The following is a 12,841-nucleotide window of genomic DNA, read 5'->3' as shown; positions in this document are numbered from 1 at the left end:
CCCCCCCCCCCCCCCCCCCCCCCCCCCCCCGCCCCACCAAGCAAGGTGCAGTGGAGTAATTTGCCTGAATTTGCAGTTAGTCACTAGCCTGGTACAGATTTGACCCAGGCAGTCAGGCTCCAAAGACCATGCTCCTCACTGCTGTACTACCTCCTCTAACAAAGCTCCATGATTAATTAGTTAATTTAAAACCAAAGGTGATATTTTTAATTAGCTTTTATGAAGTTTCATTAATATTTTGCTCCAAATCTCATGAAGGAAAAAAAAAAAAAAACGCACTGAACATTCATAGAATCCTAAAGGGCGCTGTTAAATTACACATTAATTGTGCTGCTTAATTTTACCAAAATGAAAACTGTGTAGGAACATGAAATCTTAATGTGAAATGTATCTTTGGGAAACAGTTTGATAGCGTTTATGTGGAGAAGGCAAGATTAGAAATAAAGACAGGCTAGAATAGCCCAGGCAAAATATGGAAGAGGGATAGAAAGAAGAATAGATTCAAGCAGTGGGGCTAATCTAGAGTCTAAGGGTTCTTGGACCCTAGGCTGATGTTTGGCATTTGGGGTACCTATTGAGACCTTGATTTCAGAACACCTTTGTGAGATAGTACCAAGTTTTGCACTGAACAGGTGCCTAGGTGGCAGTTTTAAATTTGATCCTAATTTTTTAAGTATGTTCTATCTCATCCTATTTCAGGGTTTAATAGGATTTAGAGGCCAGAAAATAAAAAGGAAGGATTAAATGAGAATGGAGGTGGGGCGAGGACTGCAAAACTGCCCTCTAATGTAAGTAGTTGATTTTATTATGTGAGCAAGTGCTTAGCACATTTCCTTGTACTCACTGTTGCTTACAGATAAAACAGGTGGGAAGCATGTTAGAAAAATTGCTTAAATATTTATGGATGAATTGCCTTTGTAAAATTTTAATGTGTGTTGGTTATAGACATGGCAATGAATTCCATTTCTGGGGAGCATTATTTTGTTCTCGGTTTCTTGCTTGGTTCTGTAATACCAACCAAGCCCAGAAACGTGTCGAGATCATTTAGATCCTTAATTGAAGACTGAAGACCATTTATTTTTTTTTAAGATTTTTTATTTATTTGAGAGAGAGAGAGCGAGAGAGAGAGCACGAGAGGGGGGAGGGTCAGAGGGAGAAGCAGGCTCCCTGCTGAGCAGGGAGCCCGATGCGGGACTCATCCTGGGACTCCGGGATCATGACCTGAGCCGAAGGCAGTCGCAGACCGAAGACCATTTAAAAGGCTATGGCAAGCATCTGAGTATGTAAATATGTTCCGAATACTGTTAACAAACAGTTGTATATTTAAACTTCACATATAAAATCGGATGAAAGCTCACTAAAGTAATCCAATAAGTGAAACAAGTACTGTGGTCTACAAACTTATTAGAGGAGGTAATATTCATATAACTTCTAATAATTAATAATTTAAAATATTTTTTACATTGCAGCATTTCTTAGGATAATAGAGGTTAGGAGGAAGCCACATGGCTACCATGTCTCTGTTTTCATTTCTAACACCTGTGTCTGATGTCATACGATACAAGGGTTGGGGGGAAAAACTTTTAAACTGCCAAAGAAACACAAATGCCTTGTTTCTGCATACATAATACATCATAATGAGTAATGCTAGCATGAATTTTAATTTTATTTCTCGGAATTTTGGTGGGCACAAGGCCTAACATGTTCAATTTATAGCTATAACTGGCAGAGCAGGAATACATTGGTGGTAGAATAAACTGTGATACATTTAACTAGGAAATAGTTTAAGAACTTGAAACCTTTTCAATAATTAAGAATGTTAATTTTATCAAGCGCAGCATTTCATTTGTAGTGCTTCAGATTGAGCTCCTTTGGTAGTATCAGGACATTCTGTTTTTACATATTGAAAGTAAGTGTTGAACTTATAAGAATGATGTGGGAATATATTTGTAAAATTGTAGTAAATACCTTAGTTTTGAGTTATTTTCATAGCTTAAATTTTTAAGAAAAGTCATTAAAAATTCAACTGTTTAGACTCATATCCTTAAGAAAACTCTTAAAATAATTTTTTTTTTAAAACAAGGCTCCAGGGCGCCTGGGTGGCTCAGTTGGTTAAGCGACTGCCTTCGGCTCAGGTCATGATCCTGGAGTCCCTGGATCGAGTCCCGCATCGGGCTCCCTGCTCGGCAGGGAGTCTGCTTCTCCCTCTGACCCTCCCCCCTCTCATGTGCTTGCTCTCTCATTCTCTCTCTCTCAAATAAATAAATAAAAAATCTTTAAAAAAAAAAAAATAAATAAAAATAAAACAAGGCTCCACACTCAGTATAGGGTTTGAACTCACAGACCTGAGATCAAGATTTGCATGCTCTACTGACTGAGTCAGCCAGGCACCCCTTAAAACATAATTTTAAAGGAAATTCTTTGTAACTGACATCTTGACTAATAAATAAAGTAATTATCAACATCCCAGAAAAACTCCCCCCTTGTCCTTCTCCCAGTCATCAAAATATAACTTTTAAATTGTAAACATACAGATTATTAGCTTACAGTGTGAATTTTAAGTGGCCATAGATCAGGAGTCAAAAATAAATTTACTACCAAACTCAGTCAGATGAGTATTTACACATGAAGACCAGGAGAAATAATAGAAATTGGAAATCACTTTTCCATGACTACTCACTTTTGTTCTAACCATCTATGATAAACTTGGTAAGAATAAATTTGTACTATTAAAGCAGAAAATACAGGAAATTTACTATTTATTTGAAGTTTTGAATTTTTTCTGTAAACAAAAACTGCTCCTACCCCACCTGTTTAAAAACATGAAACATGGGGCACCTGGCTGGCTCAGAAAGTGGAGCATGTGGCTCTTGATCTTGGGACTGTAAATTTGAACCCCAAGTTGGGGCTTACTTAAAAATAAAATTACTTAGGGGCGCCTGGGTGGCTCAGTCATTAAGCGTCTGCCTTTGGCTCAGGTCATGATCCCAGGGTCCTGGGATCGAGCCCCGCATCAAGCCCGACATCGAGCCCCGCATCAGGCTCCCTGCTCCGCGGGAAGCCTGCTTCTCCCTCTCCCACTCCCCCTGCTTGTGTTCCCTCTCTCACTGTGTCTCTCTGTCAAATAAATAAATAAGATCTTTAAAAAAATAAAATAAGTAAAATTACTTAAGAATAAAATCTTTAAAAACATGAAATAAAAACAACCTTGTAGAAATTATTATAGCTTTTAAATTAATTAAAATTTTATTTCTGAAAATAAATTTTAAACTTTAAAATCAAGATGAGATTTGAGTTTAAAAGGTGCAGTAAGAGGGGTGCCTGGGTGGCTCAGTTGGTTAAGCATCTGCCTTTGGCTCAGGTCACGATCTCCAGGTCCTGGGATCGAGCCTCACGTCGGGCTCCCCTACTTGGGGGAGAACCTGCTCCTCCCTCTCCCTCTGTCTGCCACTCCCCCTGCTTGTGCTCTTTATCTCTCTCTCTGTCAAATAAATAAATCTTAAAAAAAAAAAAAAGTGTAGTAAGAGAAGATGACTCAGTAATTTTCCAAATAATATATTCTAAAATCTTAAGAATTTTAATCAAGAGTCCTCTGCTGGAGGAAAACAAATAGTCATCCTGTTATTTTGAAAGTATAAATAACTATAAAGGAAAACCTAATCTGTGTGAAAAAAAATGTTTGAAGTTGTGGAAAGTCTAATTTTTTATACCCCTAAGGAAAGGCATCCTAGGAAGGGTCAACATATAAGAATCCAGAGCAAAGTTTTACTTTCTTTTTTTAAAGGAAATTCTTCATTGTTATCAAAGTAGTGTATGCCTAAGGTTATAAATATCTGTAAAATTTAAGTACAGTGATATTTACTACATTATTTTTAATAGAAATCATAAATAAGATAAAATATGCAACACTAATGGAAGTAGTGAAATAAATTATGGTATGTTATTTAGACATTAGACTACTATATAGCCATTTACATAATATATTTCAGGAGATATGCCTTTAGGGGCACCTGGGTGGCTCAGTCAGTTGGGCATCTGCCTTTGGCTCAGGTCATGATGCCAGAATCCTGGGATCAAGCAGCATCAGGCTCCCTGCTCAGTGGGGAGCCTGCTTCTCCCTCTCCCTCTGCCTGCTGCTCCCCCTGCTTGTGCTCTCTCTTTCTCTCTCAAATAAATAAATAAAATCTTTTTAAAAAAGGAAATATGCCTTTGGACAATAGGTATAAAAAGCTAGATGCAAAACTATCCAAAAGCATGATCCCAATTTTGCAATAAGACTGAATTACTTACATTAGTGATCTATAAATATTTCTTGATGGTGAATGAAATACACCAAAACAAGATTATCAGTGATGTTTTTCTTCTTTATACTTTACTTTCCAAATTATCTATAATAAACATGTATGATTTTTATTTGTTAGCTGACATTTTTGTAACATAAAAATAATACCTGGGGGCATCTGGGTGGCTCCATCAGTTAAGCATCCAACTCTTGATTTCAGCTCAGGTCATGATCTCAGGGTCATGGGATCCTGAGATCTCATGCAGCCCCACATTGGGCTCTGCACTGAGTGTGGAGCCAGCTTAAGATTCTCTCTCCCTCCCCCCCTCTAAAAAAAATTAAATAAAATTTAAAGATAAAAATAATACCTGAATTCATACTATATATACAAGTTTGAATTCTACTTTTCTCTCTTAAAATTAACACTGGGGGAGAATAGGGAGCTTACATATAAACCTTTGTATATATGATCAAATGATTTTCAGCAAGAGTGCACAGATCATTCAAGGGAGAAAGCATAGTCTTTTGAACAAATGGTATGGGGAATACTGGATTTCCACATGCAAAAGAATAAAGTTGAGTCCTTACCTTACATTGTATACAAAATCAAATACCTAAAAAAGATGGAAAATTACAAAACTCTTAGAAGAAAACATAGGGGGAAATCTTCATGACATTGGATTTGGCCATGATTTCACTGATATGACAGCAAGCACAGGCAACAAATTAAAAATAGATAAATTGGACTACTTCAGAATTAAAAACTTCTGTGCAAATGAACAACACTGTCAGTTGAGTGAAAAGGCAGCCCATGGGTTGGGAGAAGATATTTGCAAATAGTATATCTGATAAAGGGTTAATAGCTAGAATATAGAAAGAACTTCTATAACTCAACAATTAAAAAACAACCCAATTAAAAAGTGGATAAAACACTCAGACATTTAAGAAGCTGAATATCACTAATCACTTAGGGAAATGCAAATCAAATCCACAGTGAGATATCACCTCACCTGCATTAAGATGACTACCATTAAAAATAACAGAATAACCACAATGAGCAGAAAATAACAAGTGTTGACGAGGTCATGGAGAAATTGGAACCCATGTGTATTGCTGGTGGGAATGGAAGATGGTGCAGCCACTATGGAAAACAGTATGGTGGTTCCTCAAAAAATTAAACATAGAATTACCATAAGGTCCAGCAATTTTGCTTCTGGGTACATAAACAAAAGGATTGAAAACAGGATGTCAAAGAGGTATTTGTACACCCATGTTCATAGGAGAATTATTCATAGTAGCCAAAATGTGGAAGCACCCCAAGTGTCCATTGACAGACGAATGGATAAGCAAAATGTGCTATATACATATAATGGAATATTATTTTGCCTTGAAAAGGAGGGAAATTCTGACATCACAACAACATGAGTAAACCTTGAGGACTTTATGCTAAGTAAAATAAGCCTGCCACAAAAATACAAATATTGTATGATGCCACTTACATGATGTACCTAGAGTAGTCAAATTCAGAAACAAAGTACTGTGGATGGTGGTTGCCAGAGGCTGGGGGAAGGGGATAATGTGGAGCTGTGGTTTAATGGGTATAGAGTTTTAGTTCTGCAAAATGAAAAGAGTTCTGGAGACTGGTTGCACAACGATGTGCATGTACTTAACACGACTGTACACTTAAAATGATAAAGATGGCAAATTTCATGTTACGTATATTTTTACTGCAATTAAATTTTTAAAAATTATTTTGAGGGGATTTATCCCCCTCCTTATTTAAGATCTATTATAAAGTATATAAGCCATTAGAGTATTGATGCAGGGATAGATAAGTAAGCCAATGGAAACAATTGATAACCCAGAACCCTACTTAAGGACATTTAATTTTTTGAGAAGGTGGGCTCTGAAGGAAAGGGAGAGGATAATTCCCCACTCCTTAATTGTGTGTTGTGCATAATGATTTTCTTCTAAAGAGTACAATATGGAAAGGGGTTGGGGGGGAGCGAGGAAAGAGTAACTTTACAGTGAAGAAACCTGACAAACACCACCTCAGCCAAGCAATCGAGGACAACATCAGTAGTGATATGTCATGTTGATAGTATGTACTCTTGACATGATGGCATTTCACCTCTGTGGTCTTCCTTCCCCAAACACATAATCCCAGTCTATTCATGATGAAAACATTAGACAAATTTCAATAAAGGCTAATCCTATAGAATACTTGACCAGTCCTTTCTCAAGACTCAGAATCCTCAAGAACAAGGAAAGTCTGAGAATCCAGGATCTCATCATTAAATTCAGTGTAGGTGAGGGACACCTGGGTGGCTCAGTTGGTTAAGCATCTGACTGTGTTTCGGCTCAGGTCCTGATCTCAGGGTCGTGAGATTGAGCCCCAAGTCGGGCTTTGTGCTGGGCATGGAGCCTGCTTAAGATTCGCTCTCTCCCTCTCCCTCTCTGCCCCCCCCCACCTCCCTTCTCGCTCTCTCTAAAAAAAAAAAATTAGGTGTAGGTGTAGATGGGGCTTCTCAGGTGTGTTTCCTTGAATATAGCTTCTTAGGTATGGGTCCTCTTGCTCTAAAGAACTATAAAAGAGATAAATTACTTGGGGCGCCTGGGTGGCTCAGTCGGTTAAGCGTCTGCCTTCGGCTCCGGTCATGATCCCGGGGTCCTGGGATCGAGCCCCGCGTCGGGCTCTCTGCTCAGTGGGGAGTCTGCTTCTCCCACCTGCTTGTTCTCTCTTTCTCTCTCGCAAATAAATAAAATCTTAAAAAAAAAAAGAGAGAGATGAATTACTTGCTCAACACTCACCCGACAACGATGAGGCAGGAAAAGGAAAATCTCAATAGCCCAAAGGGGGAAACAACAGACATGCACTGATTCATATAGTAACTTTGAAATCCAGCTGGGCACATGTTGCCAGTCCTTCGCTGTAGACCAGCCCTGATCTGTGAGAATAGTTCCCGAGCCTCTTGCCTCTACCCTGAGTCATCCTTCCTTTTCCATAATAAATGGAAAGCCAGACCGTTTTCTGAGTCTGCTTACTCCCTATAGAAGTTTGAGGGCCCATGAACAGACATTTTTCCAAAGAAGACATCCAAACGGCCAACAGACACATGAAAAAGTGTTCAATATCGCTCGGCATCAGGGAAATCCAAATCAAAACCTCAATGAGATACCACCTCACACCAGTCAGAATGGCTAAAATTAACAAGTCAGGAAATGACAGATGTTGGCGGGGATGCGGAGAAAGGGGAACCCTCCTACACTGTTGGTGGGAATGCAAGCTGGTGCAGCCACTCTGGAAAACAGTATGGAGGTTCCTCAAAAAGTTGAAAATAGAGCTACCATATGATCCAGCAATTGCACTCCTGGGTATTTACCCCAAAGATACAAAAGTAGGGACCAGAAAGGGTACGTGCACCCCGATGTTTATAGCAGCAATGTCCACAATAGCCAAACTCTGGAAAGAGCCAAGATGTCCATCAACAGATGAATGGATAAAAAAGAGGTGGTATATATATACAATGGAATATTATGCAGCCATCAAAAGGAATGAGATCTTGCCATTTGCAACGACGTGGATGGAACTGGAGGGTATTATGCTGAGCGAAATAAGTCAAACAGAGAAAGACATGTATCATATGACCTCACTGATATGAGGAATTCTTAATCTCAGGAAACAAACTGAGGGTTGCTGGAGTGGGGGTTGGGGTGGGAGGGATGGGGTGACTGGGTGATGGACACTGGGGAGGGTATGTGTTCTGGTAAGCGCTGTGAATTGTGCAAGACTGTTGAATCTCAGATCTGTACCTCTGAAACAAATAATGCAATATATGTTAAGAAAGAAAAAAAGAAGAAGAAGAATGTAGCAGGAGGGGAAGAATGAAGGGGGGGAAATCGGAGGGCGAGAAGAACCACGAGAGACGATGGACTCTGAAAAACAAACTGAGGGTTCTAGAGGGGAGCGGGGTGGGAGGATGGGTTAGCCTGGTGATGGGTATTGAGGAGGGCACGTTCTGCATGGAGCACTGGGTGTTATGCACAAACAATGAATCATGGAACACTATATCTAAAACTAATGATGTAATGTATGGGGATTAACATAACAATAAAAAAATTAAAAAAAAAAAAAAAGTTTGAGGGCCCAGAGACCTCTTTTCATGATGAACTGTCTCTATCCCTTTCCGTCCAAATGGATTCAGTTCCTTTAAAAACATTGTGCATTTCGTGTGGATCAACTCATAATCAACTCCATTCGGTAAAAGCCACACCTGCCTTCTTTCTGAAACAGGACTGTGAAATTGCTCTGGAACAACTTCCTTATGGTTCTTAGAAGGCCTGTTGTCTAGCTGCAAGGCATGTCCTCAGGATTTCTTCGAAGACTCTTTGTTCAGCTGAAAGGCTCTATGACACATCACCTAAAATCTTCCTGGGGTTTCACCAAAGTGTCTTCTAGTTCCATCCTTGATCTGAACTTTACGCTCAGGCATGTTTTACTCTCTGTGTCCTGGATTTGATCTTGTTTTCCCTCTGAGTCCATTTCTTACCTTTAGACACTTGCTTCATCTGGAGAGACAGCCCTGCTTTCAAAAAATCCATTAAATCCTGGTTCCCTTCTGTTCCCTCTCAATTCTGCTTGAAAACTATAATTCCTTTTTTGCTTATCTTCCCTGTCATGTATTTTTTCATGGGCGGCTAGAAACAAAACAAAACAATACAAAGCAAAGCAAAGCAAAAACAGTTGGAGCTTTCAACAGTCTGCCTATAAATATCCTCAGCCAGACCTGTGAGTTCCTTAGGTACCTTTTCTATTTCCCGCCTTCCTGCAGGTGACAGTTTCACCACTGTGTTGTGTATGTGTTTGCACCACATACTGTTAATACACGATACCCAGGTCCCTTTCCTTCAGTCTCCACTAGCCATCTTGTCATTGTCTTTCAAGCCTTCACTAATGACCTCTTTAAGGAGCTCTGTCTTCTGTTTACCACTTGGTCCCAAAGTTAACGCCACATGTTTTTGCTTTGTGTTAAGGTAGACACCTTATTTGCAGATACCAAGTTCTGCTTCAGTGATCTATGGTTGCATAATAAAATTATGCACGAAAAAATTCAGTGGCTTAAAACAACTGTTTTATTAGATCTCTTGATTCCCTGAGTTGACTGGGGCTCAGCTAAGCAATGCCTTTTCTGGTATTTCTTCGGGTGTCCATTTGTTTGCAGCCAGATTGGGGCTGGGACTAGATTTCTGGCACCTCAGACTCCTCCGTGTGGCCTCTTTCTCCACATGGGCCTGTCTCTCCAGTAGGGTAGCTCAAAGAGGGAGGGAGTGGAAAAAGCTAGGCTTTCTTAATGTCTGGGTACAGAAGTCTGAAAATGTTCTTATCTGCATTCTGCTGGTCAAAACACTTATGGGTTGTGCCCAGATCCACAGGGAGGAGATGTAAGCCCCTCTTGTTGATGAGCATAGAGACATGTACATTGAGGGCATTGCAGAATTATTTGGAGTCTTCTTTGAGGACTTGCTACCACACCAGTCTTTTGATCTGTTACCTTTGTAGCCCCAGACTAACCAGCCAAGCTACTCACCACTACCTTGAGGCTGTGTCCCTCTCCATACAGAGGCTACCACCTGAATCAAACTCTGCCCATTGAAAGGCTTGGTCCTTGTTGCTGCCTTTCAGGGTCACTCCTGTGTGAGGCAGTAGTATAGTTGCTGTACATTTTTGGCTTGCACCCACATACTGAACTGACCCATTGCGATAGGCTGCCTTTTTCCTCCTTTGTCATCTGGTCAGAAGAGACCTCCTCCCACCCTGACCCCTTTACCCCCAATATGGCCATAGATGTTGACTGAGGGAGATGCAACACTGGTGGATGAAATGGGGGTTTAGGTCACCTGACCATGTGGTTTGCTTATCTCCTTTCACCCTGATCCCAGATGTATCACTTCCTTTTACAGTGGATTGCTGCTGGGCCTGCTCAACCTTATAACCTTCTGAGTCTGCTAGGACCCAGCTCAGGACGGGAAATTCTGGTCTCATGATCACTGGATGACCTATGGTTAGGCATTCTGTTACCAGGGTTCAGGAGCATGTTCAAAGGTGGTTTTTGTTTTGTTTTTTGTTTTTTTGTTTTTAGATTTTATTTATGTATTTGAGGGGGAGAGAGGCCGAGGAGGAGGGAGAGGGACAAGCAGACTCCGTGCTGAGCATGGAGTCTGACTCAGGGCTCAATCTCTGACCCTGAGATCATGACCTGAGCCAAAACCAAGAGTTGGATGCTTAACTGATTGAGCCACCTGCTCGCCCCCAAAGGTGGTTTTTAAATGATGTGTAACTCTTTGCTGCAGATAGCATGGCCTTGGTCCAGAATTGTAGGAGTCTGTATTGTGATTCTCATTTTTGGAACTGCCATTAACCCCACAAGGCATCTTTTCTTACCAAACAAAGACACATCTAATACCACAGGGTATGTTGAGTCATGTGGTCCGAAAGGCAAGACGGCTTGCATTGCAGCCCGGACTTCCCACAGTGCCCTTTCCTGCTCTAGACCCTACTCAGAACTGGCAACCTTTCATGTCACCTAATAAATGGGTTGAAACACTGTTCTTGAGTGTGACATCTGAGAGCTCTAGCAGGCATTTTGCTCTTTTCCTAGTGGTGGGAACTGTGAGATGCAACACTTTGCCAATTATTTTTGAAAGGGGTGCTTCAGACCATAGGATTCCTTATAATTTCGCTACTGTGGTGGCCCTGACTCTCTGTGGGCTTCATTTCCCACTCTCTGGATCACATGTGTATTACCAATGCCTCCAAGGTGCTTTTCCTTCTTTCTTATCTGGTCTCCCTGACACAATGTCAATGGTACAGCCGACCACCATGATGTTCTGCATATCTGGACAGTGCGGGTCCCCTCAGATCATATTATGACCAGGGGTGAGAGAATTAACCTAGCCCTGGAGCTCGACTGGAAACACATTCTTGTGTCTGTCCCACATAAATGCATACTGCTTCTGACCCTCCTTCTTGGTGAGATGACCATATGCCACACACTCGAGACCATGGTACCGTTGGGGCTACTACTTAATAGGTCATCCTCCAGGAATCATGTGGTTTCTGGAAAGGTCAGGCCAGTGAGTCAAATGCATCCTTTGGATGTTCAAGGATGGCAGTAATCTCTGCCATTCTCCTGGTGACATGATTTTGTTTTTGTTTACCAGCTAGGCTGGGGGCAGGAGGAGGTACTCTAAGAGTTTCTATGTGGCCTTTCCCAGAGGGTAGCTCATGCCCCACAGGCCAAGAAACCACTGTGTGGCTTTGTGCCAACTACTAAGTATATCCATTCCAATTATGCATTTATGCATTCTGCACTGCTGGGTGGTTCATGAAACCACAATGCCATTTATTACCTGTCTTGTGAAAGTGCCCACTCTAATGGGAGTGGAGGGTGGTGGGGATGGCATGGGGAGCATAATGACAGTTTAGGTCTTTGGGTATCAATGTTAATTCCGACTCTGTCCTGGAAATATCTGGGAATTCCTCTTTCCCCAGTGTACCATAATAAATGACTATGTCCCTGTGGGTTAGAAGGATTGGGAGAATCTTTATCATACATACTGGACATGAGTGACAGGAGTCTTCCTCCTGGGGCCCAGTCCATCCTTCAGTCAGTAGGTTTTCAGCCTGAGTAACGACTCAGATCCAGAAACTAGGCTGAGTACAGTAGTTTTTAATTGGGGTGGCTACTCTCAGCCTCCCATAGATCCGTCCTTGACTCCTTTGATTGTACAGTTTGACCAATATGCTTATTGGCTGCTCATCCATCTTTTCCCTAAGGATGCTGTGTTCTATTAAGCATCTCCTTATCTCAGTGGGTCAGACCCCTACGCCTTCAGTCTAACCTTGCCAGTCATTAAAATAATTGCCCACCATCTGCCCTCCATTACCTCAGGACTCTATCGCCCGATTGCTATCAGGGAAACCTGTTCTGTAAGAGCATTCCCAGTGTCAGCCCAAGAAGTCATTACACAAGACAGCAACGCTGACTTTCCTCGTGACATTGGTACCCCTCATCCCAGTGCTTTCCCTGTTTATTAAACAGAGTATCCTCCAGGCTCTGCCACAGGACATTGTTGGTGGGTAAGTTTTCTGGCTGGAAATAGTATAACCACTCTAGACCACTTTTCTGAACACTCTGAAACCTGTATTTTCTGGTTTGCTCTCGCATCTCTGGCATTCCCTCCTCAACGACTGCAGCTGAGTTTCCTACCAGCTTCGGAGAGCCAGCCCAGCAGTGTTGGTTAGCATCCTCTCCCAGGGTGCTTGTCGGGTTGTAGGTCATAGGATTGTCAACATTGATCAGCTTTCCTTTATCCAGCTTTCTTCTCCACCTACTTTGATCCAATACCCTCAAGATCTGTCCCAATTATACACTCCTGGCTTCTACTGGTATATGGTAGCTTGGTCCTATGGGTCCTTTTGGGGACATAATCTCTTCTCTCCCTCAGCAGACTGGATTATGTTACGTCTTAACCCTTATTTTATTTGTCTGATGGCTA

This window comes from Phoca vitulina, unplaced genomic scaffold (assembly GCF_004348235.1).
Source record: "Phoca vitulina isolate PV1807 unplaced genomic scaffold, GSC_HSeal_1.0 scaffold33, whole genome shotgun sequence".
Classification (NCBI taxonomy): Eukaryota; Metazoa; Chordata; class Mammalia; order Carnivora; family Phocidae; genus Phoca; species Phoca vitulina.
Note: the sequence above shows the minus strand (reverse complement) of the source record.